Source organism: Natator depressus, chromosome 2 (assembly GCF_965152275.1).
Source record: "Natator depressus isolate rNatDep1 chromosome 2, rNatDep2.hap1, whole genome shotgun sequence".
Lineage (NCBI taxonomy): Eukaryota > Metazoa > Chordata > Testudines > Cheloniidae > Natator > Natator depressus.
The window spans coordinates 80,198,148-80,225,738 of record NC_134235.1 but is presented as its reverse complement, the minus strand read 5'-3'; the positions used below and the strand labels follow the sequence as shown (position 1 = coordinate 80,225,738).

General features: G+C 41.3%; 1 long non-coding RNA gene across 2 annotated transcripts; it reads left to right on the top strand.

The window, feature by feature from the left end:
* The first annotated feature begins 2,436 nt into the window (after window positions 1-2,436).
* Window positions 2,437-5,335, top strand: LOC141981448 (uncharacterized). Of its 2 annotated transcripts, none has more exons than XR_012637780.1 (3): window positions 2,437-2,528; window positions 3,194-3,265; window positions 5,258-5,335. It is a non-coding gene; the product is annotated as an uncharacterized LOC141981448 (long non-coding RNA). The 2 variants fall into 2 exon arrangements; XR_012637781.1 differs by having other exon boundaries at window positions 5,278-5,326.
* Window positions 5,336-27,591: the final 22,256 nt, after the last annotated feature.

Here is a 27,591-nt window from a genome sequence, read left to right as displayed (position 1 = left end):
CTGTCTGTCAATAAAATAACATCAAACATTCCAGGAAAGGCAAGATGATAGCACCCACAGACTTGGAGAGAAGTTAGCTAGGTAACTACTTGAAACCACCCCACAGGTCTCTCCTTGTGTTTGGCCATCACTTTCTGTTTGTTTCTTTTCAGCGTGGATGTGTTTTCTTTTGCTCTGATCTCAGAAATTTGAATCTGTCTCCTAGCAGTTTGGTATCTTCTAATTTTTGACTTTTAATAACCCAGCCTGCCTTTTACAAGCAGTGGCAGATGCCTCTCTGCTTCCACTGAAAGCTATTTTGTTTTCAGTTTGAAAAAAAAGCACTAGAACTTTGTGCCTTATTTGCTTCAAGGAATATCTGCAGAGGAATCCATAAAGCGAATTATTACTTTCCAAAGCTGTTTTCACAGGCATTTCCTGAAGAAGGCCTATCAGATAAAATGCTGACTTTAACCTTTTTCTTTATCCTTTACATAGTGTATTATTTTATTACCCTCATTTGTTTTTGCAGTTTGTTTTTCTGGACTTCAGAGCACTACAGTTTGAATATACTTTTGCAAATAATTTAAGAGCTTCTGGATCAGTTATGTTAGTTCAGAAGTTGCGTGGTTTTGGTGAATAAATACTTCAGCTTTGATTATTATTTATCCTCTAATTAGATTCATTAAATCATTAATTAGGTGGTAAGCCTGCCCTGTGAGGATTCCTTGTGTGGCATAGAGCCATCGTAGTGGCTCCTATAGTGTTCCCCAACCTTGGGACTGTGAGCAGCCACTGTAAAGTAGAAGTAGCCTTGAGCCTGCTCTGCTTCATGCTATGATCTGGATGCCCCAGGATGGGAAGAGAGGTAAAGGTTTCTTAAACCCACCTTTGAAAGTATCCAGTGAACCTTCTACTAGTCAAATACTTGCGAGGCAGTAAACTTCCGACTTCTCAACAGTGATCACCAGCAAGTGAAAGTCACATGTCATGCTTATTCCTCCAGAGGAACACTTTCTGGGGATCAAGTATCATGGGGTAGCCGTGTTAGTCTGTATCCACAAAAACAACAAGGAGTCTGGTGGCACTTTAAAGACTAACCGATTTATTTGGGCATAAGCTTTCATGGGTAAAACACCACTTCTTCTACCAGACTCCTTGTTGTTTTTCTGGGGATGACATTTTCGAATGGTAGATGTTCTCTTGTTGGCGGATGCTCTAAATATGTATTAACAACCATAGCAATAACCCCCCAGCCCACACGATTATCCAGATATACAAATCCCTTCACATTTCCTGGAGTACCACAGGGAAGAATACAGTTATAACATTGGAGTTCAGGAAATTGTTGTTTTCTGTGGCACTTTGCTGACTAGCATGAACTTAGGCCCAGCGGGGAGAGGATGTCTAGAACAATCAGAGTTTTGAGTCCCAAAAGCCAAACTCTCCAAGGCCTTGACTTTTTCCTTGGATAAGACACTGGTTGCATCGTCTGATGAACGTCTAATAAATGAGAAATGTGTGGGGTGAAGATAGACGACATCTTTCAACAGTGTGAGAATAAGCTAGTCTCCCATATATTATCACTTCTCTCACATTGTTTGGCACTGGCAGTGAGTTTTGTTTTTAAACTTTTCACACTGTGGCTGTTACTCCAACCTAGCTACAAAGGTTCCACCTGTCCTTATTAAAAACCCTTATTGGACTCTTCTCAATAAAATGGCAAATCACAAACTGGAAAATAAAATGCAGAACAAAACAACAGCATGGTAAAGAGAGAATGCTGCAAGATAATGGAACTATAGCAAATACTTTGTGTGTGTGTGTGTTTTGCTCCCCCATACATATGCACACACAAACATATGTAGAGGGAGCAAAAATGAAAATTGAGAAATGCAGAGAAAAAAAGGGAATCTAATAATATATCAGTGTTATATACACACTTCTACTTCTCTTCTAAAACTGTTTATCTTATCCTTCCCAAACACCTCTACCCTGCTTCTCTGTTTTGTCCAACAGCTGCATCCTCACAGACATCTAAATTTTATACTCTCTGGGGTAAGGAACGTGTCTTTACCATGTCTAGCACAACTGGGTCCTGATTCTTGATTGGGGTTCTTATACCCTACTATAATAGAAATAATAAATAAAGTTTATAAAGTGTATATAGAAATCTTTATAAAATTAAGAATTAATATCTGTTTGGTTTCATGCCTATATTTATGTGTTTTCTAGATCAGGGATTATTTTGGTTAGCTAGTGCTACAGTTTGTCTGAATCTAACCATACTAAGCAGCAGATTTCCCATCACAGAGTGTTAGGCAGTGACTGATGTTAGGAGTGGCAGTTCCTGTTTTTAGTGTGCCTACAGTTCATACAGTTATGCAACTGAGTCCACAGATTTGCTGTTTCTTAGTAATGAGTCTTGCTATACAGTAAAGGGAAAATCTGTCCCTCCCTTTGCTTTTGTGCAAGTGTAAAAGGCATTCACCCTTCACACCAGTGGAGCTGAGGCATCCGTGGGGAAGAAGGAATAGCAGGCAGAAAAAGTATGTTTACAAATGTTTTAAATGGAAACTTTTATAAGTTTAGGATGGTTTAGTGTTGCTATAACACAGGGGTTCTCAAACTGGGGATTGGGACCCCTCAGGGGGGTCGTGAGCTGTCAATCTCCACCCCAATCCCGCTTTACCTCCAGCATTTATAATGGTGTTAAAAATATTAAGAAGTGGTTTTAATTTATAAAATTTATAAATTTTTAATTTATTTATAATTTAATTTATAAGGGGGTGGGAGGGTTGCACTCAGAGGTTTGCTATGTGAAAGGGGTAACCAGTAAAAAAAAAGTTTGAGAACCACTGCTGTACCCCTATGAAGAGTAAGAAATAGTACTTTGAACCTTCTCTAGTGCTGTTCAGACAGGTGCTGATACAGTGATGGATGTTAGTTACAATGGGATATAAGGGGCTAAATAAGTGGGCTAGGGGTGTAGATTTAGCAGTTCTGGCAGTGTTGGAAAAGACTGAGTCAGGGAAAGAGATCATGGAAAAGATGTTAACAGGCAAATTTAATTCTGATTAAAAATAAATAAGTGGAGCTGAACTGTATGCCCAAAATTGAACCAAACTGAATCTTTTTGAGTTTTGAATGCATTTGGACAAATTAAGCTATTTTTAATTTTTCATGAAACTCTGCATTTCCTGATTCTGGCTAGAATTACAGTGCCCAAAATGAAGTTGGAGTATTGAGGAATGTTCTTGCAAGATTTGCAGTCCAGCCAGAAACCGTAAGTACTGGAAGTCATGTGAAAATTCTTGAGAGATTTCTTGCCCAGTTCTGGAGACGTCAGAAATTTAGGTCCTGACTCAGCAAGGTACATGAGCTGGTGTTTAACTCTGAGTGTGTGAGTAGCTCCGTTGACTTCCAGGGGATGACTTATGGACTCATAGTTAGAGCTCACATTACACACGTTTCAGTACCTTGCTGAGTCAGTCCCTTACTTCTGTGAAACTGAAACATCCAAACTGAAGTGAACCCCCAAATTGTAGCTGTAAGAGATTTGTATCCTCTCTTTTCCAATAAGATGTAACTATTGTGGATGATGCAATTAGAACTGGTAAATGTATTTTAATGTTTCCCTTTAGGAATAGTTTGTTGTTGGTTTAAGACTATCAATTAGTAACCAGCAGAGTGTGGTGGGGCTTATAGAATATTTTGGGGCACCCGCACGTTGATATTAATCATCAACCTACCAAGATAAGTCTTAAGGAAGATGGGGAAAGAGGCTATCATTTGCTGGTCCTTTAGGCTATTAAGTTTATCTTCCTGCTTGGTGTTGAAGATAATAGGTCACTTTCCATTGTTCTCCTCCTTAGATTACTGAGGTAGACATTTTTAGTCATCGGCATGGTTACCTTTTATGTTATTGTTATTGTGGAACTCCAGTTAAGCTGTGGCTTTTTGAGTGGTAAAATCTGCTATTCTCTCTGGGCAGCCTGGCTTCAGGAGGCTGGGGAGCATCTGCCCATTGGCTTTCTCCTTACTGCCTTGTTTATCTCCCCTTTACTCCTGCAGCCTCCTTCAAAATGGCTGCCTTTCCCCATCTTGGTCCCTTTCAGTATATCCAGCATGCAGCAGCCAAAATAATTTCCTTACCCACTGCTTGGACTATATTATCCGCCTCTTCAGATCTCACTAGTCTACCTGGAAATGAGGCACTTCTCACAGAGAGCTCTCTGGGCCCAAGCGAATGTCATGGACGATTCTGGAGGCTTTTATACAAAGCTCTTGGGATTCCCTCTGTTAAATGAACATAACACTGTACTACACCCAGTACCAGAGCAAGCATAATCATCTTGGTTTTATGCTGAAGGCTGGTGGGTGCCTGACTGGTTCTTTCTTGTCGCATCCTGTTTGCAACACACAAGAACAGTTTGGCAGAAGAAAAATAAAACAAATTATGAAAACGTTTGTCATCTTTGTTCCAAAATGAAACAATTTTTTGTTTCCTTGAAATTTTTCATCACATTTTTTTGGAAAAACTCCAAAATTTCTCTTCCCTTCTTTCCCACCCCACTTCACTTTTTCCTTTGTCTCAAAGAATGCAGTAGAATGGATGATATCTACGGTTTGGGTTTTTTTGGCTTTTTTCACTTTTTCGTTTTTCGTTTTCAAGTTTCTTTTTTGCCACTCTCTAAGTTTTACATATTTGAGGACATTTTCAGAAGTTACAGAGTGGCAAAAACTAAAAAAATCCCTCCAGCATCCCCCACCCCAGCACCCAACCAACCAAACCCTGGACATTGTTCATTCTGTTGCATTCCATGGCAAAAAGAGAGAAAGAGGGAAAAAAACATAAAACCTGACAACCAACATTTTGAAACTCTGAAATAGCAAAATTTAGAAATGTTTGGTTTTGATGAAAACATTGAAAATTTTAAGAAAGCTTTTTCTGAAAGTTTCCCATTTTAAAAAACAATTTTTGTCACAAAAAAAAGTTTCAAATAAATTTTTTTGACCATCTCTAGAGCACAAACTATATCCAAGCTCTGGATGTGACAGCCATAACAAGCCAGCTTTTTTAACTATGGCTGTCCATCACATTGCTGCTCCTCCTGACCTACTACAGTATCAGGATTCACCTGCCATCTGACTATATTCTGATGGGTCCCAATATTTTGCAGACTCGCTCAAAGAATCCTGGCACTTGATAAGACCAGTTACTTACCAGCTCCTAAAAATGTGGCTTGTAGATAAGATACTCTTTGTTTATATCCAGAGGATGTTGTACCTTACCAGGGTGGTGTATTCAAGCTGTCTGAAGGAAGATGGCTACAAGGAAAAGAACAGATGGGAGGAACACGTTGGCAAGTGTTTACCAATAAACACAGAAGAAAAGCTGAGACTGATCATCACCTCTGAGTATGACCAAGTATCTCACAAGAAAACAACCTTTCTTTGAATAGGAGGCAGCAACTGCCACAGGTGCGGACTCCGTGGGTGTTCTGGGGCTGGAGCACCCACGGGGAAAAATTAGGGGGTGCTCTGCACCCAGCAGCAGCCAAGCTCCCGCTCCTTGCCTCCTTCTCCCCCAGAGTGTGCTGCGTCCCCGCCCCCTCCCCCCCCCGCCACCTAACAGCTATTTGGTGGTGCTTAGGACTTTCCGGGAGGGAGGGAGAGGAGCAGGGATGCAGTGCACTCAGGGGAGGAGGCGGAGAAGAGGCGGGGACTTGGGGGAAAGGGGTGGAATGGGGGTGGGAAGGGGTGGAATGGGGGCGGGGTGAGGGTGGTGCAGGAACAGAAAGAGGCGGGGGCAGGGGCGGAGGGGAGTCGAGCACCCACCGGGCAGAGGGGAAGTCGATGCCTATGGCAACTGCTACTCCTTCTCCCTATGCATTTCTAAATTTCCTCAAGGGAAGCTCCCATCTTCAGCAGCCCTTAGCTCCCTCTCCTCCCCTTTTAGACAGAAAACAATCGAACCTTTATTTTTTATTATTAGGAGGGCTAATGGTTGCCAAATTTCTATGCTGAACCCTGAAAATTCCAGTTTCCTTCCATCCCTGATTCCCAATTAGTTATTTCATGGGACAAACACAAAGAAAATATTTACCCTGCCATGGGCTCTTCCACGGGGGCATTACTGTCTCCTCCCATGACACCCACTGGACATGCCCCTGAGTTGAAGATCACATAAGCCAAGGAGGAATCAATGCAAAACATAGAATCATAGAAGATTAGGGTTGGAAGAGACCTCAGGAGGTCGTTCTCCTTTCCAGTTTCCTTTGAAATTATACAAATGCATTGGTTTTTTTAACCACACACAGGGAGCAGTGCTTTGGAAAGGCCACAGGCTTAGTGGTGTTGTTGTTGTGTCATTACTTTTAGAAGTATTTATATATATATTTTAAATGAACTTCTGAGCATGAGACTGTATTTGCTTAAGACATTTAAAAAAAAATCAGTAATTAAAAAAAAATATAAAGATTTAAAATGTACCATTATACTTGCAGTACTGAAAAGGTGGAACCGAATTCTGCTCTCAGATACTCCAGGGTAAATCTGGAGTAAGTCCTCACGGAAAGGAGAATTCAGCCCAGGCAGTTACTCTGCAAGTCAATATGTCTGACCTTCCCTACATTGTCCTACCAATGACCCCTTTTGTAATCAGGCAGAAATCATGCTCTTTAAGAGTGGGAGGTAATGCTGCTTCCATGCCGGCCTATTCCTGGGCCTCTACTATACAGACATTGCCAACAGTAACAAATTGCTCTGAGTTATGTGCCATAGTTTAGTGATGTGGACTAGTTTTTTATTAGACACAGAGCTGGGACACTAGCAAAGGGAGAAAAGCAGGAGTCAAAAATCCAAAGGAAGTGAAGCTGCATTGCCTAGAAGGTGGCTTGTGCAAATGATGTTCTGTTTCCCTCGTCTTCTGAATTGTACAATATTGCATTTAAAAGTGAACCGTGTGCAACATGTTAAAAGCAAACCACAAAAAATAAAGGAACCCCTCCCCCCCCCCGAGGGCTGTGGTTAAAGGGGAGAGTTAGTCCCACGCTGGACTCAACTGTACTTCCAGAGGTGACAGATCACTGCTTGATTGTTTCTTAAACCCGCACAGCTTCTTAGCTGCATACTGATTGCAGGACTAAAGGATATCTTTAAAGTGTAATAGGTATGATAAAAATAAACATCTTTCCATAAATTTAAAGGCAGTCCATGTGGACCAGATCCTGAGTTGGTGTAAACTGGCATAGGTCCACTGAAGTCAATGGAGCTCTGCTGATCTACATCAGCTGAGGAACTAGCCCTGTGTATTTATTTGGATACATGTGCTTGAAAGAAGAAAATACTTCTTTAATGCAGTGAGCCTACAAAGTGATTCTGGGGGGGAAATATTTACTAGCTTCCTCTCTTTTGAGCTCTAGTTCACTGTGACATGTTAACATGCCAAAGTAATGTCAATAGCTAGCCAGCCAAGTAACATTCACTGTCATTCATGTCATTCCGTTAAAATTTGCCTGAGCAAGGTCCAATACAGGGGTTCTCAAACTGGGGGTTGGGACCCCTCAGGGGATTGGGAGGTTATTACATGGGGGCAGGACGGGCTCTAGGCTCCAGCAAAGCAAGCACGTGGTTGGGGCAGCACATCCCAGGGGCGGCGTTCTGGCCACCCCCTTTTTTTTTTTTGCTTGGGTGGTTTGCTTGGGGTGGCAAAAAACCTAGAGCCGGCCCTGCATGGGGGGTCCTGAGCTGTCACCTCCACCCCAAACCCCACTTTTCCTCCAGCATTTATAATGGTGTTAAATATATAAAAATGTGTTTTTAATGTATAAGGAGGGGGTCGCACTCAGAGGCTTGCTATGTGAAAGGGGCCACCAGTACAAAAGTTTGAGAACCACTGGTCTAATATGCCTTGCTCCTTGTTTCTTACTGAAAACCATCACTCGTACTATTTCCGTATTATTTTGTCAGTCTGAAATAGTGCTGTACACATAATTGATTTTTCCATTCATCCTGAACTAAAACTGATTTTTAAAAAAAAAAAATTGGTGAATTGAAAAAGTTGGGAAAATGTTTTGGGTCCAACTAAATGTTTTGGGCATTTTTAACCATTTTAGTCAAAGCAAAGGAAATGAAGGATCTAGATCCACAAAACAGAGGCCGTGTTGGTTGGTTTGTGCATCTCTTATACTTATTAGTCCTGTAGACAGGACACCAGCTCGGTTCCAGGCCCAGCTCCAATTAATATTTAAGTATTTATACAACATGGAACAGGAGATATTGAGGTCAACCCCCTAACTCATAAGAGTAACCTATAGCCTTGTGATGAGGGCGCTGACTAGCAATGGGCAGATCTGGATTCAAGTCGAAAGTAGGGATTTTGACCTAGGTTTCCCTCCTGCCAGTCAATTGCACTAACTACTAAGTTATTGAGTCTAAGTGGGGGCACCTCAGTTTGTGAATAGTGCCTAAGTCCCCTTGTGAGTCTAGCTAAAAAAAAATCAAAGTTTCATTTTAATAATGTCAAAACAACATTTTTATGTTTTCATTTTATCTGAAACAATTCACCCAGATCAACACAAGTTCATAAAATGTTTGTCTACCTGAATCTGTCAAAATTTTTCAAAATGTTGAATTGCTTATATTTTTTTCTTTCTCCCCCTCTTTCCCTTTTTCCTTTGTTCCTTTTTGCTACTGAATGTAATAAAATGAATGTTGTCTAGGTTTCCCCCAGTTTTTCTTTCTTTCGTTCCTTTTTTTGTTTGTTTTTTGGCTGCTTTGTAAATTTTCAAAACTTCTGTAACTTTGGAAAGTTACAGAGTGGCAAAAGGAAAAATGAAACAGACAGACCTTGGATGTTCATTTTATTGCACTCTGCGGCAAAAAAGGGGAAGACGGGAGAAAAATGAAATTTCAAATTGTTTTGCAAGAATTTAAAAAAAAATGGTTCCCCTGTGAACCCTGCAAAACAGAAACAACTTTGAAATGTCAGAGTTCTGTGATATTGGGTTTCCATTTTTCTATCCACTCTAACAATGGATGGGATGCTCATTCAGAGCCTCTCATGTGGGCCTATGGTGAACACTTTAGGGGACACAGGGAGATTCCATTCAAATGGGATGGACATTGAATATATTCTTCAAAAAACAACAAGAAGGTCGGCCTTCCCGCTGAACCACAAAAGGCCAATTAACCTTGGGATGAAATAAAGGAATTTAATTTTTCTTCATTCTTACTGCAGACACAGACAACCTTCCTCCCTTATGAGGTAACTTAATATTCACATTATGCTTTATGGGATATCCTTTATTTACCTAATGCTTTCCTGTCCAGTCTTTTCAGGCTATGAATCTTGTATATTTTATATACACAAAGGTGACTTTTCCTTCCTTTAATGACCATGGCTTATCAGTGTAGGCAACCGATACTGGACTCATAAATATGTCACTCTCAGTTTAGTCGCTGCCCTTCTACTTCATAAGAATATTCCTTAGTGCTCACCCCTCCCCTCCACCCACTGCATCACCACAGTCCACTTATATCCTTGATTTTGTTGAACTCTCCACTGATTGATATAAACAAATCACCAATTTAAGCTACTGGCAAAAATCACTGTAACGGGAGCACACAGAGAATATAATACAAGGTTGGTGGAGCCAGTGCCTTCCGATTCCAATTAAATATTTCCTGTAAGTCTGTGCCAATTGTGCATCTTGTAAGAACATTTGAAAGCAGGAGTTTGAACTCCAAGGGACCCTCTTGCCTCAAAACCTGTTTCCTGTTTAACAAGATTTAACAAGTAGAACCAAACATGCGCAATCAGCAACAAAAGTCATTGTGAGCAGCTCTGATGTGTGAAGGTGCTGTGTTTCCTCCCTGCTACATATGCCCACTCTACTGGCCCTGGAGTTGGCTTGGATGATGCAGTCCCCCTAACAGCCTATGGTGCAGGTTTCTCATGAATGGAGATCTAAGGAATCAATGCAAAATTAGTTTGTCTAAATGAGTTAAAGCTTCTTGGCCAAATGACGTCTTCCCACTTCTTAAATGCTTTTATGTTTCCAATTTATTTACCTATCTGATATCATTCCCTGGAAAGTTGTGTGAAATTCAGCAAAAGATCATTTTCACAAAATATCCAGTAGAGTACGTTTAATATCTGCTTTCTGAGGCAAGGTATCTTGTAGTGTTTGCTGTACTTGAGAGTAAGTTTATCCCTTCAATTGGAGACAGAGCTGCAGTGTTTAGCAGATTGTGTTGAAATTTGGACATGGTTTCTGGCTGGGGAAGGGGAGTAGATTTGCGGGGAGGGGGGAATTAAAGCTCCCTCAGTTCAATTAACTTAGGCTAGGCCCTACTTTTTTGGAAGGCTCTGTGGCTACTGCTCCCACCCACACTGCCCACCTGGTATACAGATGGTCCGTGGTCCCATAGCTGCTGCTTCTCCTCCCACAGCTGAGCCCTCTGCTCCTCTCTCCTTCCCCTTGCCCCTAAAAGGAGCAGGCACTGAAGGAGGGAGCCTGGCTGTCCAAGAGCCAATGGTTATTTCTGAGGAGGGAAGTGTTGAGGGACCAGCTGGAGAATGCTTCATTTTCCAGAGGAGCAGAGTGGTGGAGACAAGAAGGGGAAGCCAGAGGGAGTGAGTGGGCTGAGGCTGCGACATGAGCAGGGCTTGGAGTGGAACCCAACTTCCACTTCCAAATCCTAGAGGCAGAAATGGTCCATTTCTAAATGTTGAATATGATTACATCCGAAACTGAGAAGATGGACCCTAGCAACCCCAAAGTTCAAGAATTCCAGTTCAGGTCCATCTCTAATCAGAGTGAATATTTACTGAATGGTGACATTATATGCATTTTGGCACAGAACACTGAGGAGACACTGTCTGTTCCCAAAGCAGCTTTCAATCTATGAAATGGTAAGGAATTAATCATATATATTTGTATAATTGCTGCATGTGTGTTCTGTGTATGCATAATGTATGTTATGTAGATTGTAAGCCCTTGAAGCTTTCTTCCCAAGCATTTGCCCCGCGCCTAGCACAATGGGACCATCATTTAGGTTGCATCCTCTAGGTGCTACTGTAATAATAATAATAATAATCCTGTTGGTCTAATACCAACGGTAATGAAATTCATATTTCTTTTTCCTCAAAAATGCTTGGTGACCAAGTCTCTGAAACACATTCTACACCTTTCAGCCCTCTGAAATCAACCCTGGTTCCAGAGTTATGTCCATTGGTGACCTTTGTCATAACTATTGTGCTAGGGAATTAGGTATAGTGAAGACAGTGCTCTACATGTTTCTATGTCATTTCCTTTGACATCCTCCTTGGTATCATTGATCATGCCAATGGAGAATTATGAAGTTCAGGTTTTAAAACGAGGTTTGTTTGTTTACTGAGATCATGAATTCTGCCATTGGCTATTGGAGAAAAAAGAGCTTAAAAATTGGATAAGGGTTCTTGGAAAAAAAAGTTTTAGCTGGACCACTCCAAGTTTCAGAGCTATCATCAGGTGAGGTACCTAATGGGTCAAACTAGGGTCTTTCTGTAGAGAAGTTCCTCAATCACCTAAACTTTCTAGGTCAGGCTAGCTCTTCAGCTGACACAATCTACCACTATTTGATGACTATTGTGTTGTTACCACTTCTGATAGGTTTCGGGAAATAGAAAGCAGGGTAATGAGCACTCAAATTCCATAGTTCTGCCATCTGGGGAAAACATCAGGAGGTCTTCACTCAGTTTTTAGACCCAATAAAGTATCTATAATATAGTTATAATGACTTATTCTTGGTGGGACTCTCAATTTCAGATAAGTTCTAGAGCTGTAATTCTGAACTCAGTTGATGAAGTGAGATTGTGCTGGACTGCCTGTTGTTGTTGTTGTTAGTAGTATTGTGGTAGCACCTACCAGGTACAATCAGGATTGGGTCCCTGTTGTGCTAAGCATGGTACCCTGTACCCTGTTGTGCTGAGCACTGCATTATAAATGACTCTCCTAGCCCCAAAGAACTTCCAGTCTCCCTAGATTCTTCAGGATGATGTTATTGGGAATTAGTACAACGCCTATCACAACAAACAACACTGATCACATTTTTGTATATTAAGAAACCTGGCCCCATGTTTTAAACCTTCCTCATAAAAATGCATTATTCTGACAAAGTGGAAATCCTCCGACATCTCTGTTTTTTGACTGAAGAATCAGTGTGTGTATGACTTTTCCTGATAAATTAGGTATCTTTGACTGACTGTGGTCTGCGTTGCTTAATTGATAAGCACAGCAATGTCTTCCCTTTTATGATTCAATCTGCTCATATTTGCAGCATTCCACTCTCATATTTGTCTTATTTCATATTACCTGAGACATATCATCTTACCTAATTTATGTAAACTGAAAGAAAACTGTTACAAAATTTAAACAATAAAAAAGATGACAGCTGATATAGCCAGGCACTGTTGTCGTGAGAACAGATTCTGGAGAGCCTATAAATATCCTCTGTATACTGCCAGTCATGGAAAACATAGAAGACGGCCGTCCTGCTGGAATAGATTATTTACATTACCTCACATCTGTCATCAGTCCAGAGTATTCTTTGTGTGTGCATGCAGCACGAGATTAGAGAGGCTGCTTCCAGAAGAGAAACAGACAGGATTTGTGGCCGCATTTGTTTAGGTGGTTGAGTAGTCAATAGCACTAGTGTTTGGTTTATCAGCAGGTCCAGTTAACTTGCTGTAACTTGGGCCTTTTCTTGATGCACTTGTTAGCTTGCCATGTTGTAGTTTGGGCTCCCCACTAAGCAAAAATGTGGGTAGCAAACATGGCTTCAAAATGTATTAGCCTGCATCTTAACAGGGCTTTTCAATCATGTTGAGCTAACTTGATGGTGCTAACGTAAGTGCACCCTTTTTGCCCATCAAGGTAAGGCCTGAAGTTTAGAAAACCTACACTGCCAAGCAACTGATTACATAGTATCTCTGGGAACTGCAACAAAAATGTGAAAGTACAGATCCCAAGCCTGCTGCCACTGAAATTAACAGCAAAATTCTCATTCACTTGAATGAGGTAAGGCTTAGTCTCGTTGGCCAAGATTTTCAAAATTGACTAGATATCTTGGGTGTCTCAAATTTTGCAGTTCTCAGCTTAAGACAACTTTAAGAAACACAATTTTCAGAAAGTGTTGAACACCTGAAGTTGCCTCAGGTTGGGTATCCAAAAATTGAGGCACCAGAAACCACTAGTCCCGTTTGAAAATCTTGGCCATTTAAGATGTTCCGAGGCCTACAGGCATCGAGACCAAAATTTTCAAACCTCCGTGCCTAAAGTTAGGCTCCTGAATCCATATTTAGCCAACGAAATAAAAGTGGCCTAATTTTCAGAGCATGAGCAGCTCCCATTTGCTCCGACCATGGCTTAAAAGCGACATTCTGGCTTCCAGTTTGTTAGTAATGATATAGGTTCAACACCTCACAGTTTAGTATTGTGTAACTAACAACAAAACAGCATAAGCTCCTTTGGGGGAGGGGGTCTTTTCTCCAGTAAGCGTGTGTGCGTAACTCTCCTTCTTCACTGAAGGGAGAAGTAGCTAAGGAATCTAAATAGATCTACTACATTTTTAATCCAAGACATAGAATTTCCTACCCTCTCCCTCCACACACAAACATCAGAGTGCTGTCTGGCTCCAGATGAGAGAGTAGATGAACTTGAGCTAGCAATTTGGGAATCTTCTGGGCTCAGGTGAGATGACCTGGATAGAAATGGAAGCGGGAGAAGATTTCCTCTTAGGCAAGGTGGATGTGGGGTTGTGCTTACCACATTGGCTCTGACCTTTAACAGCAAAAGCGGAGCCCTGATTAACACTGTTTACAGGAAGAAAGAGAGATTTTTTTGCTTACCAGCCTGTGAAAAGGAGAATTTGTTTAATTCTAAACTGTTTGCTTTATCATCCTACGATGAGACCAAAATGACATTTTCAACCTGGACTTTGTGCACTGTTTTGTTGACTTCCGCAGAGCTGGCTAATTATTTGACCCATCGTGGCATGGTATTGTCCCCTGATATGACATGCTTACACAGAGTGCTAGGAAAGGGTTGGGAAAAGCACACAAGAAGGCGGCAAATGTGAGAATTCAGAATCTTAAAATTCTTCTAGTGGAGGGGATAATTCAAATGTAAAGTTTGGAGGAGACTTGTGGAGTCCCACATGGTATGGGAGTTATATGAAAAAGTGAAATTTCTTTTTCTAATACCTTAATATTTGAATTATAAAGAGACAGATCAAGAAACTATAAATGTTTATTATTATTATTTGTTATCATTTACATCACAGTAGCAGTTAAATAGACAAGACTGACAAAGACAAGAAGAAAGGAAGTATTATACCCATTTCACAGAAGAGAAACTGAGGAAAAGAGCAAAGACTTACTTAAGGATGTCTGGGACAGAGCTGGGAATTAAAATCAGAAATTCTGAGTCCAGCTACTTAAAATTATGTTAGACCTTTATAGCTCTTCAGCATTATACTTTAATTTTAAAAAACAAGCCAGAAAACCATTTGGTGTCTAAGGGATCAAATAACTATTAAACATATTGCAAAAAGTGGTCAAGAGAAAAGAACAGTTGCAGCATGAATAGACATGTAATCAAAATGATGGCTATACTTCATGGAAATTGGACTCTGTGTGTACAATATGTCAAATAAATCCTATAGCATGCCCAAACAGCTGGATAAGGGAGATAGGGAAGAGGTGATTGGGCCAAACATTCCCATCAGGATGTGGGAGGGATAAGGAGAAAAGAGGATGTGAAGCGCAGCCAGCTTGGCTTCCAGAAGAGTAGGGAAGAGAGGGAGGCAGAAGGGAGGGGAGTAAAGTTATTCTGAGCAGGTGGTAGAGCACAGGTGCAAGGGCTGCTTCCTGAGACAGCTGTGCTGTTATCTTTTCTTGAGCCCTTAGCTACTCATTAAAATATTCTCTTTGGAACTCTCTCTCTTCATACTCACATTTCCCTCTTGTTCCTGCAGTAGTTCTGCATAAGTGACTTGTCCACCTGCAGTGATTCTCTCTTCCTCATACAGGAACATTTGGTCCAGGTCACTTTTCATCTCTTTCCCTATGTGCAGAAAAAGATCTTCCCACATTTTCTTTTTCGTTGCCTTCAGGTTATTCAATGTTCCACCACCTGGGATCACATTCACCAGTCCCCTTTCCTGCTCTACTGGTCACTACAATTAGAGCTGGTTGAAAAATGCTAATTATTTTTCATGGGACATTTCAAAAAGTTTTCACTGAAAAAATTCTCACAAGGGTGTACTGTTTCAATTAAAACACGAAAACCAAAATTTGCGGGTAGGGGAGAGTTTTTGAAAACTGTTTAGAGGGAAATGTAACAGTTTTCTGTAAAATTCAGGGTTTAAAACCAAAAATCAAATAATTTTTCCTAAAACCAAAAATGTTCACTGTTCAGCTTTTTGTTGAAAAACTAGAAAATTGTGACTAAAAAAAAATGGCCACAAACATTTTTGTTTTGTTCAAAAAGACATTTTCCATTAAAAAAATATTCTGATTAACATTTTTTCAGTCAAATCTAACTAAAATGAAAACCAAGAAATTGCAAAACTGATAACCATAATGGTAGCTCATCCATCCTTTGCAATTCCAAGGAATGTGGTGAAAATAACAATTTTGCTTCCTGTGATTTCCTACCAGGTGCATTCTGGTTGGACTAGAGATGATAAAAATAGCTTAGGTTATTAGAATTCACACACAAAACTCATAAGAACAGGGAAGTGGGGTCCAAGATTATTGTGTAAATGGGAGCACTACAGGGAATAAGGAGAAGTAGAAGGCTTCATTTAGTCACTTTATAGTTAGTTTATTTTACTTAAAAAGATTTTTGTAGAGGTAAACAGGAGACTCAAAACCATCTCCGTGTGAAGGGTCTCAGCAAGTGAATGAGAGGTAATTTTCAAGGGAAAGTTCAGAGAAAGGATGAAAAGTTTACTTTAGAGAACCTTGCAGAGATTCTATCAGAAGATCAGCTCATCTGTGTAAGACATTCAGGTTCGGGATGGAGCCTGAGCTCTGTGATTCCGCTAGGGGGAAGGGTCCATGTTGCAATTTTATAGCCCTGTGAGTCTGAGTCAGCTGACAGGGCCAGCCGTGGGTGTTTTATTGCTGTGTAGACATACCCAGAGAGGCTAGTTTCTCTAGGCAGTGTTTACAAGGCATGCCCATGCCATAAACCAGTCTATAAAACCACACTAACAGGGCTCTGTCTACAAAGGCCAGGAAAACCATGGGCCCAATCACAGTCCCATTTACTTCAAAAGAAGATTTCCAATTGATTACAATGGGAGCAGAAGAGGCCCCATCTCAGAGCTCTTCTAATATGAATGGTATTGAATTTCAGAATGTTATTGATACAGTTTCCTCGGCCACTAAAATAGGGTGTTTAATTTAACAAAGAGGTTCCTTGGGATGTCTGAATATAATTCAGAATACCTGTTTCCACTTGCATCAGTGCTAGCTGTCAGAATAGATTGGTTTTAAAAGATTTCAGAAATGAGCCAGCAGATTGTGTTTATTTCAAAAAAAGCAGAATGAAGCAGAAAAAATAGCAGTCATCAATGCACAATTTCCAAATAGACGTGAATCCTTAAAAAAGCCATTTAGTTTCCTAGTTCAAGGGTAAGTTTGTTCCCAGAAGATGAGGTAATTTAGTGAAATAATAATGTCCCCCCATTAAAAAAAACCCCATAATAGAATTCAGCTTTAGGAACTGCAGAGGAAGGAAACTGTAACTTCTGTCAAAGCATAGGGATCAGATTAGCATTAATAAAGCATTCTTCACAGAGCAGAATGATAGCGTATGGCCTAATACACATCCAAATAACTCCCATTTCCACAATGTTTCCTTTCAGATATGGGATTTTTTAATTAATTGTAGGCAAGAAAACTGAAAGTGTACTTTCTTCTGCTAAATTCCTCTTGACTATTAATTCCTGTGCTGAGTATTGTACCATCATATCACTGTTAACTATTTGAGAAACTAAAGAGCTACACTTACTTTCCTTATCACAGTGTTGAGATATTTTCTCTGTGTTACCAGGAGTGTTTTGATTAGTTTTGACTGCGTCCACAGAGAAGACATAGTTGCTATTTTCCAAAGCTGACGTTATTTCTAGAATAAAGCCCCTAGTTAGCACTGCCCAATAGTCACTCGTAGGTTTGAATTGTTAATCTCTTGTAGTTATTTTTAATCTCCTTTTAATGTTATGCCAATCTGAGGCAAAACAGTTATAAAGAATTGCTTCTAGAGCTGGTCAACTATTTTCAGTTAGTTTGATTAATTTAATACTTCTTTTTGTGTGCAAATTATCTGTGAACAGGCTTTGACATTTGCTTATTTTGTTTGCTGTTTGTAATTACTAAGTGAATGGGTTTATGCGAACATCAGTCAGTTTATGGATTGCTTGCTATTTGCATGGTGTAAATAGTCACCTAAATCACATGGTATTGTTTCTGCTTCCTGATTGGCTGACTCCCAGACCTGCAGTTTTAAAGATGGCCACGCAATCCCTTCTGGTGCAAATATTTCTGCAGGTAGGCTCCTGTATGTGTATTCAGGTGTGAATACCTAATCAGATGAGCATTCATAACACTTTCACTTTCTGTTGACTTTCCAGTAAATAGAATTGCTCCGCCATGGATGGTCGTTCACCATAAACTAGTGAAAAGGGAACATGAATGTCATCAAGGCTAATATGCAGTCTTTATTTGAACAGACATTTGTGAATAGATTGGCTGCAGTATTTACCTGGTTCTAACTGTGACTATTAGGTTGTTTTTTGTTACTGTGCAACATGCTCATGTGGCATAAAACCGACAGGTCTCTACAGGACCTGTCTACAGACAAAGCACCCAGAAGGGAATGGTTTTCTCCTGATTTCTATAAAGCTTTTATTATGTTGTAACAAGCTGGCGGTGTTTGCCTGAAACTCTGACCCCGTTTGTTGGTTTTGGTCTTACTGCGAAAGGGTTAAGTGGCTCTGCTGGCTCAATGAAGCGGGTGGCTTGTTACTTTGCTGAGTTAAAAGGAAAACAGAAGAGCCTGTAGTGAAAGGATCTAGACAGTCCTGAGGCAGGAACCCTACCAGCAGCCAAGCTTGGGGAGAAAGTCTGAGCCGAACTTTGTTGCCGAATTGTTAATAAAGCCCAAACCCCAAGGAAAGTAAAAAGATTTTGACTCTAGGCAGTGTGTAGATGTTGTTTTAGGACACTTTGGGAAAGATATCTGCTCAGAGTTGTATTTTCCTTTTTGGTGATGATAATGTTACACTGTGAGTTGAACTGAATTGAGGAAACTTTCAGAAGTACTAGATTTAAAAATCAAGTACCGGCAAAACTCCCATTGACTTAAATGAGAGCAGGATTGTGTCCTGTGTCCTTTCATCTATTGCTCTGCTCAGTTGTGGTGCCAGAGATCTTACAAAAAGGGCATAACATTCAGGAACATTAATTAGGCATCAGCTCAAGCCTTTCAATAATAATATTATTACAACCTGCCTTTATTTTCCACATGGGTAATGGAAAAACAATGGCAAATAGGCGATCCTATTCATAGATTCCAGAGTGAGTAGCTCGCAGTGCTAACATTTCCTAGTTTGTCAGCTTATTAGTAGGACTGTGTATGATGGAGGAACAGAGGGCACTTCATTGTGAATTTATCAACAATTTATCAACACAGAAACCCACAGACTTTCCCTTTAAAGTTGATAACACCTTAAACCATAGGCAAGGATTTGTCCACTGGGATGACATGGAGGGTAGATACCCCCTCACAGGACAGTTGAGCTATTCCCACTGAGATACTCTATCATGAAATAGTGGCAGCTGTCCGGGGACAGCAGAGGCAAAGTGTGCTGCACCCCTTGTCAGTATATTTAGCTATTGTTAATGAGGGGCATAGCTAGCAATTTGGAATTTGCACATACACACATTGACCGTACCATTGCCTTCCCTACCCACGGTTCCCCCCAAGTCGAATAAAATAGGAATGCTTACACTGTGGGGGAAGGTAGACAAAGACATCTAGCAGTGTGTTTATGAAAGTCCTGGTGCAGATTCTTTCCATTCTTCTGGCCACCGTAAGGAATAATCCCTAGGAAACTCTTCGTACAGTGGCATAGATGGCCTATATCTGCCTATATACTAATATTATTTTGGGAATAATACAAAAAGGCATCTCTAAAATGTACCCAAATTACATAATCATTAATGCTTTAAATAAAAACTCTCTTCAGTGAGTAGGTGAGTCCCATGCTCGTGGAAAAATTGTTTACTACCAGTTTCTAGAAATGCTACTGCAAGACATTATTAATATTATCACACTTGTTCCTTGGTGTAGTGTGTGGCATAGAACCGATCTGACTCTCTTATGTAGGCATTTGCCAATGAAGTACTGTAACAGGGCTCACAACCCACCCCTCTTCCTGGGGCCTGCTTGCCCTCCCCAATAAGGCTCAGAGAGGCTTCAGGGTTGTGCAACACCAGTGTCTTTATTTACTTAACTTCATCGCACCACCAGTGTCCATCTACATACAGCTTTACAGGATTAATCTCTTCCTTTACAGACAGAGTCAGCCTTCAGCTAGGAGGCCTCCAGTTCCCTGGCTGCCCCCCAGCCATCTGGCTCCCTCCCAGTCTTTACAGCCCTTGGCTTGTCAGGCCAGCAGGTGTTGCCAATCCTCAGGCCGGCATCAGGCCTTTTCCATCAGTCCCAATCTGCTTCGCCTGATTGAAGCTGACTGGGCTGGGGATAATTTAGGTGCTTTTGCACAAGTACCCTGCTATAAATACATAACTCATACAGAACCTGTATCAATGCAACCAGTTTAGCAAATTGGCCAGCTACTAGAGAGGAGGTGTATATCGTAATAGTTCTCCTGGTCAGCGCTGAAGGCTCATGACATTGTTACGAGGAGGTTTCTCCTGGCTGTAGATGGTACACACTGACTTTCTGCTGCTCAAGGGTCTTCAGATACAAGCTGACACTGCTACACACCTTCTAAAAAACGCAGCTGTTTTTATGAGGGTCACACAATGCTCGGGTACAGGAACTGTTTTCACAAGATTCACACTGTGTCACGTTAATGGCAGAAGAATAAAGCTCTGCTGTCTGTCCAAGTGGAAATGAAAGATTTCATGTGGCTCTTTGCAAAAAGAAATACTGATAACACTAGTGGTTTGGCCATGTTCTCTCGCTCGCTCTAAAACAGGATTGCATGTTCATGGCTCTGTGTGTGTGTGTGAGAGAGAGACCTATTACTTCTGGATTCGTAACTGCTGCTATGTTTACCTACGTAGTTACTGCACCACCAGTGTCTAACTCACTGTGCTTTGTAAAGTCTCTCAGGATACTTTAAATATGAAGGGAGAGATTCTGTGCTCTATTTCTAAGAGGTGCCGCACAGAATGTGCAGCCCAGGAGGAGAGGGGGTTAAACCGCATTTGCACTCTCTTAATCCTGAGTTGCACCAGCTCCTGTCATATTAAAGACAGCCCCAGGTATCTAAGTTACAGCAGCCTCCCTGGGTTGTTCCATGGGCCCAGTGCTGCCAGGTTTTCCACAGCACTGTGTGCTGTATGGCCTTGCACCTGAGACATTGCTTTTGCCCCCAGTGTGTCCCCCACCCCCATGCCAGGGCTTCTGAGGGGATCCCAAAGAGGCAGTCTGACGGCTGTCTTCTGCTGTATCTATGCTGGAGGAATCCTTCCTATGCCCGATATGGCACTTTCAGGGCTCGTTTCTGCCCGCAGTTTTGTGTGGTTTAAAGGGGCACTGTGACGGGGCGCACAGTGCCCCTTTACAGGAAAGGGTTAACGCCACATTGTGGGCTGAGGAAGCCATGCCCCCACCTCCCTACTGGGCATGCTCCAGCTGTACCAGTATAAAGGAGAGCAGCCCAGCTCAGTCTAGAGGAGATGCTGGTGGGAAAGGATGTGTGCCAGGAGCTCCTGCTGAGGATGGCCTCCAGCCTGTGCCAGAAGAGAGCGGCAACATGGACCACAGCCTCGGACCCCAGCAGCCCATGGAGCCCCAGAGAGCGACCAGTGCTGGGGAACTAAGAGATCCCAATGCCTCCTGGACTACAACACCTGAGACTACGGTGTTGGAGTGGTATCTCCCACTGAGGTAAGCTTGGCGTGTTTTGGTGGGACTCCCCACGGAGCTAGTAGCTGGTCATACCACCACTACTAGGGCCCTGGGTTGGGGCCCAGTGGCGTCAGGTGGGCCTGGGTCCCCAACCCCCCAGCTGATGGCCCCCATAGATTCTGGCCATTGGGCCCCACTGCCCTGACAGGAGGGGCAAGTTTCATAGACTCCGGCCACTAGGCCGTACTACCCCAAATGAGCATGGCATTTTGTATAAACTCTGGCCACTAGGCCACTCTACCCCACAGCTAAGCCCAGATGTGCGAACTTGAGCTGAGGGAGATAGGCATGTAAGGCTCGTGCGCCAACCCCTACTCCTCGAGAAAGGCAGGCACACTCACCCCACACCAGACAGGGCCTTAACCATGTCACAGGCACCATAAAGTTTTATAGCTGGAAATGCTTAAAGTTGACTTCCTTTCAGAAGGACTTAAGCTCATATTTCAAATTAGCCCTGCTCTTAAAGGCTTTGCAGAACTAGGTCTAAATCTCTCCTTCTACGCTGGCAAAAATGAAATCTTTGATTCACCACCAGGATCCACCAGGTCAGCTCAGTGTGGGGTAGTAATGATGAAAGATGCAGTGTAGACACTGCTCAGGTCTATTTATTACTGTGCCATCCAACCCTGCTCTGGACTTCCACCAGTTCTACCATCCTACCTACACTACAGCCCTTCACCAAGTAGTACCAGGAATAGGGGAGCACAAATGTGAGCCCAAACCCAGCTTTGCTTCTCTCACAATTTACTCCCTATGCACATCAGCCATAGCCGAGGCTCTGGCCCACAGAGACCCCCTTCTGGACCAAACTCCATGTGCAGAAACAATTGAATGGGAGCTGTATATTCATCCAAGGATGGAATTTTGATCTCTGTATTTAGGCTACTATATGGTCCCTTGATTGGGATGGGAATTTGCCTCACAACTATGTACAAGATCAGGTCAGAGGCTGATGTGCCTGAAAATGGATGAATCACTTGTCTGTTCCTGTATTTTTCCTATGTATGGCAGCTGCTTTTTATAAATAGTGTGAGTCATCTGTGTGGTAACCACCAACCTGTTGGAGATATGCCTTAGGGGAATTAGGCAAATTAGGAGAGGAAAAAATACATTACTTTAAAACAATGGATTTCAACAACTTCAATATTGCAGATCTTAGAATGTGCACCCTCTTGTTTTCATCAGGGACCCTGACTGGTTGTAGAAAGAACTGTAGACTCCCTATATGCCTTCCACAGCATTGTATTCTGTGTCTTGTCTGGTGACTAGGGCCAGGAAAGTTATGAGTTAGGCTGCTGACAGAAGTTCTTTGAAGGACAAGTAGGTAAAAATGAAGCTCAAGTTATTGAAATCAAGAAAACAATGAGAGACTTTCTGTCTGTCGTCATTGGAGTATGGAAAGAAGTTTAGAGAAGAGCTGAGAATTTGAAAGGGTTTAAGGTCCCCAGAGTAGTGAAAGATACAGGCCCCATGAGTTTCATGGATAAATCCCTGCCCAAGCTGTTAGATATTGCGATACTGGCTCAGTGGTTTGAGCGTTGGCCTGCTAAACCCAGGGTTGTGAGTTCAGTCCTTGAGGGGGCCATTTAGGGATCTGGGGCAAAAATTGGGGATTGGTCCTGCTTTGAGCAGGGGGTTGGACTAGATGACCTCCAGAGGTCCCTTCCAACTCTATGATTCTATGATATTGGTCATGTCATGAAGAGATGTTCAAGTGCTATGGAGGCGCTCAGTTAGAACAGAGGAAAATAAAACTACTAACATTATTATTTTATTTATTATTTATTTGCATTACAGTGGAGCCTAGAAACCCCAGCTGAGACTGGAACCCCTCTCCCCAGAGCAGAAAAGAAATACAAATAGTGCGGTTAAAATATAGGGTTTCAGGTGAGGGGTTTAGCACCGAAGTCTTATACCTGCCAAAGCTGCAGGGTATATACATCAGGGAGATTCACATGTTCTGGGACAGTATTCTACAGCAAGGTGGCGTGGAAAAGTAATGGCTGATGGAAGTAATAGTCTCAAAAACCAAAGGTTATGTATGACGTGAGCTATCTTGAGAGATTCAGGGAGTGATCCAAAGCTCATTGACATCAATGGACATTTTCCATTGACTTCAATGCATTTTGGATTGGGTCCTAGATTAGAATTTAAAGGCACAGACTATCACATGCAAACAACACTGCCTTTAACATGTGCTATACTGATCAAGTTAAAGCCTAGGAAGGAGTGTAGACTTTAACTCAGGTATTTTAGCATTTGTTAAGGTATATGTTGCCTTCACATTTAGAATGTGTTGGTTAATATATGCTAACAATGCACCTTTCAATTCCTAGTATAGACAGGGCCTTAGTGACTTGACTAAGGAAAAAGTGACTTACTTTGGTTTGAAACATTTTTACACCAGTGCAGAACATCTGTGCTAGGAGTTTGCACTGATGTAAAAATACTCAATGCAGACAAGGTCAACATTTATATTGTAAGTCAGTGGCTGGGCCAAGATTAGAACTCAGGAGTTCCTGGCTCCCAGTCTTGTGCATACTCTATTAAGCCTCACTGTGTGCCTCTTTTTTAAAGGTGCCATATAAGAACAAGTGTCATTCACAAGAAAGGTGTAGCAGGCATTTGTTTGTCCAGATTCATAAATGAACATTTGCATAATAACTCTCTGAACACAGATTGTTGGTCATCTGTTACTACTCGTTTTACTACATGGTAAGTTAGATGCCACCAGTCAAAATATATTTAAATACTAAATGTAAATAATATCAAACGATAAAAAGTCAAAAATAAATAAAATAAAAAGATCATAACTGATGCAACACAAGACTTTATTACGTTAAGTTTTATTAGATTCCAGACAAAGAAAATATTTTTACATTCTTTAGACAACAGCTAATGTTCAAAGAACATTTGAAAACAGTTCAAAACGTTGCTGGCAGCAGTACAGATATGATTTGGCAGTATGAAAATAATTCAATTTGTTTTCTTTCTGGTCTTGGTCACCTCTCTGATTCTATGTGCTACACAATGAGAATCTGTAGAGTGCACTCAAAGCTCTGACTAAAAATTAGTGCTACAGCTGAAACACCTTAACATTTGACCTCGGTTCAGAGGTAACATGCAGGCATACACACACAAATATTGCTCTGTTTGATGAGTACAAGGAGACACAGTACCATGAGGATTATCAATGTAGCATTGGAAGTGCTGGCATTTTTCAGAATTATGGTAATATTAATAATAATATAATAGGTAGTTAATAAAACCTTCTGTTGCATATTTTTCCCAAGATCCTCAAAGCATTTTTAATAGATTAATTAAACTGCTAAATGCCCTTCTGGGATTGAGGAAGTTGTGTTATTTCCATTTTATAGATGTGTAAACTAAGGCACAGAATGGTGAAGTAACTTGCCCAACATGTCACAGCCCGTAAATGACTGAGCTGAGGTTAGAACCATGGAGTACTCTTGTCAGTCTCCTATTTCATCGGTAGGATCACACTGAATATTTTAATATACATAGCCATAAGATTCCAATTAAAACTTAGGGGCTAGATTCACAAAGGGACTTAGGTGCCTGGAAAATCTCTGGCCCAATGACACTTTAATTTTAGATAATTATTAATAATTAAATAGTCATTGGGCCAGCAAGAGAGCAAGTATGAGAATGACTGTGTAGCTGGTGGTTAGGACATCCATGTGGGATACTCAGAGTCCAGCTCCCCTGCTCTAATGACTCTTCATTATTTATCCACAGTGGAACAGCTTCCACAGCAGAGACTGAGGGAGCCCCAGATCTGAATATCCCATATCCCCAGTGGTTAGTGTATGCTCCTGAAAGGTAGGAGACCCCTGTTCAAATCCACCCACTGCTTAAGCAGAGGGGGGGAATTGAAACTTGGTCTCCCACATGCCAGGTGAATGCTCACTACTGAGGTGAAAGTTATAAGGGTGGCCATTTTCAATGGGACACGATCTGAGCACACCTACCAGATATGACCTTGCAGGTAAACAGGTGTTCTCTTGCCCCAGGTTGTGAATCGCTCTAGGGATCAGGCAGGGAAGAGGACACTTAAATGAAGCAGCAGTGTGCATACCTGGAGGCAGGAACTTAGGTCCCTAGGAAACTTTTACCCTGACTATTTAGGCACCAAGTGAGTTTAGGTGCCTACAGAGTTTGGTGGGAGTTTTGTGAATTGCAGTGGAGCCTAACTTAGGGTTTTAAGTGCCCTTTGTGAATCCACCATGAGTTCCAAGCAAGTAACTGAGCTCTCTTTTAATGAACAGCAGCTAGGATATATTGATTCCGTTTCATAGATGATATAACTATCTCATGAACTCCAGGCAATTGATCTCGTCTCTGTATTGTTTTTGCAGTGTACTGTTTTTATTGAATAATATGGGCACAAATCCAGTTTATATTGCCGTCAATAAGTTATACTATTTTACAGCTTGATGAACCACAAATGAATAACTGACATCAACAGAAGTAATTAAGCCCTTGCTGTTTCTAAGTACTGTAGATATTGTGCATTTAGATGGTAAGTGTATTTTTAATTAACACGTTTCCAGAAACACATCTTTCACATTTTTACTAAGATGTAACTATATAACTACCAACTTGCTCTACTTAGAATGTTTTCATGAATCTGAGTCTGACACTGATGTGTTATAAAGCAAAGGATAAGGTATTTTATCATAGCATTTAAATTCATTAGGTAAAATCCTGCAGCCCTTTCTCCAGCAAAACTCCCATTGGAATTTGATACCCACTTGTTAGAACTTTGTGTGCCAAACACTGTAGTATTTTGTTTTCCAAATAGCACAGAAGTTATAAAATAACTTAGTCCATTGTACAGTAAGATTGTAGCATTCAGATTTTAAAATACTGGGAACCATAAGTAATGTTTCACGATCAAAATATGTCTGCAATAATTTCCTTTTTGCAGTAAAATAATTCTACCTTAAGTACTAATGTATGAAGACCACTTTATACTTTACCTGTGATTTAGCTAGTTGTAATATTAACACTTGAATACAATTAAAGACAGCTGGTGTAGCACAAATACTCTTAATGTTGAGCTAAGCTTTTATAGAGCCAAAGCTGCTCACTTTGGTGAGTCGTCCCACTGAAGTCAATGAGCCTATTTGTGTAAGTAAAGAGAACATGATTTCTGGCCCATTATTATTTAGCTCTATACGTTCTGATTCTTTATCTTCTATAGATTCATGCCCAATGTGTTTTATCTTCCACAGCAGCTAAGATTTGCTATTGTTGAATCATTGTTTCCGACGTTTTTAGAAAACTTCTAGTGCAGCAATCACAGCTCATGACTAATTGCTTATTCACTAAGCTTTTTGTTACAGTAAACACTTGCATATGATATGCCAGTTTTTGGAAACCCAGGAGGTTCACAGGAGCAAACAAAGTATGTTTTCCCGCTCTTTGAAAGCAATTACCCCTGCACGGTGAAAATGAATTGGTTTTGAAAACGCCCTCTTATGGTATGTCTACACTGCAATTAAACATGTGCAGCTGGCCCACGTCAGCTGACTTGGGCTCATGGGGCTCGGGCTGCAGAACTGCCACGTAGATGTTCAAGCTCATGTTGGACCCCGAGCTCTGGGACCCCTTGAGGCGGGAAGGGCCCCGGAGGCCAGGCTCCAGTCCAAGCCCAAACACCTCCACCACAATTTTACAATCAGTAGCCCAAGCCCCGTGAGCTCAAGTCAGCTGATGTGGACCAGCTGTGGGTGTTTATATGCAGTGTAGCCGTATCCTAAAGGAAGAGTCATTCAGTCATTCTGTGAAAGGTATCAAAAGTAAGGATTTCAAATACTTATTTCCAGTTTAAAAACTTCGCATAGGCCATAGACAAGAATTATAAGAATGACAGTCACATATTAAGGGCAGTTAGAGTGAAAATCAGAACAGAGCTGAAGTTCCCTTTTTGGACTCAGAGGGTATGTCTACATTGCAATGAAAATGTAGCAGCTGTACCAGCTGCCTCAGGGTTGTGGGGCTCAGGCTAAGAGGCTGTTTAATTGCAGTGTCGACCTTCAGGCTTCGGCTGGAACCCGGGATCTAAGAATCTGAAAGGTGGGAGAGTCCCACATCTTGGCTACAGTCCGAGCCCAAACGTTTACACCACAGTTAAACAGCCCCTTAGCCCAAGCCCCGCAAACCTAAGTCTGCTGGGACAGGCCATTCGCTGATGTCTTCTAATTGCAATGTAGACTTATCCACAATCACATTTAAGAGCCAATGCTTATTCCTGCCTGACCCACATCAAATATCTGGGAAATGGAATTATCTTATCATGATCTCTTATATACATACACACCCACACAATTTTGTATATATGTTACATACCAAAAACTTTTTTAAAAGA